The following is a 1,379-nucleotide window of genomic DNA, read 5'->3' as shown; positions in this document are numbered from 1 at the left end:
TAAATAAATAAAAAAAGATGGCATGCTGAGACCAATTCTGGATCTCCCACATCTGAATCGCTCGCTTATGAGCCGGCCATTCAAGATGTTAACTATCAAACAGATCCTCGCGCACATTTGCCCCAAGGACTGTTTTTTAACAGTGGACCTGAAAGATGCTTACTTTCACATACACATAGCCCCACATCACAGGCCGTTCTTGAGATTCACGTTCGAGGGAGTGGCCTACCAATATACAGACCTCTCCAATTTTGGCTCAAAGCCAGAGTCCCGTCCCACGCTTGACGCCTGGGCCGCTTTTATATCAAGGTAAACCATCGCTGTATCAAAGCTGTGGCCCCTTGGACAACTTCACGCCTGTTTCAGTCAGGCATACGGTTGGGACTGACCTCCAAGAGGAAGGTGGTTACAACAGATGCTTCCAACTCAGGTTGGGGAGCTCTGCTGGAGGACAATCTAGTGTCCGGCTCCTGGTCAACCCTGGAACGGCGCCTGCATATAAATTGTCTAGAGCTCCTAGCAGTTTTTCTGGCCCTGAAAACCTTCCTGCCGGCCATATGCGGCAGGATATGGCCGGCAGGAAGAGATTCCACCAATAGAGATTCCGCTGTGGAATCTCTGTGGAATGGCCGGCAGGAAGGTTTTCAGGGCCAGAAAAAACTGCTAGGAGCTCCATTCAGAGCCCAGGTTATTACCCTTCTGGCGCTCCCCGCTGCAGATGGTGAGCAGGGTCCTAATGTTCTCTGCCCTGTCAGGGCCCTGAGAATATATCTTGAACGCTCCAGCCTGTTCAGACAGTCGGAGCAAATTTTCGTTTGATTTGGAGGCCGCTCTAAGGGGATGCCGGTTACAAAGCAAAGACTGTCCCGCTGGATAATTGACGCTATAGCCTTGGCTTATGCCTCAGAAGGTTTGCAAGGCCCCATAGGTGTGAGGGCCCACTCCACTAGAGGAATGGCCTCCTCCTGGGCTTGGTCCAGCGGAATCTCTATTGGTGAGATATGTGCGGCCGCCGGCTGGTCGTCGCCATCCATGTTTGCCAGATTTTGCAGCCTAGATGTCCCTGCTCTCCAGGCATGGATTTTATCGGCTTAAACTGCTTATTTCTCCCTACGGTGGAAATAGCTATGTCCAAAAGTCCTCAGCTATGCTCGGGACTCAGTTGGCTCATGTTGTCTGTCCCTTAACTTAATTGCTCCAGAACTGGGCTCGCAGAGCAGCTTTGTCTGCTTCTGCGCATAGCACGGCTTCTTTTATTTCTTTCCCCATACTGTACACAACGTGAAGTGAATGTCCGAAAGGGAAAGCTCCGGTTACTGACGTAACCTCAGTTCCCTGAGATAAGGGAACGAGCGCTGTGTCACTTGCCATGCTATAAG

General features: G+C 51.0%; 1 pseudogene; it reads right to left on the bottom strand.

Moving 5' to 3' along the window:
* LOC107753393 (scavenger receptor cysteine-rich type 1 protein M130-like) overlaps positions 1–318 on the bottom strand; it is an 8,275-nt pseudogene extending 7,957 nt beyond the window's left edge.
* Positions 319–1,379: the final 1,061 nt, after the last annotated feature.

Source organism: Sinocyclocheilus rhinocerous, unplaced genomic scaffold (assembly GCF_001515625.1).
Source record: "Sinocyclocheilus rhinocerous isolate Xijiao unplaced genomic scaffold, SAMN03320098_v1.1 scaffold24975, whole genome shotgun sequence".
NCBI lineage: Eukaryota > Metazoa > Chordata > Actinopteri > Cypriniformes > Cyprinidae > Sinocyclocheilus > Sinocyclocheilus rhinocerous.
Note: the sequence above shows the minus strand (reverse complement) of the source record. Positions and strands in the feature narration are given on the sequence as shown.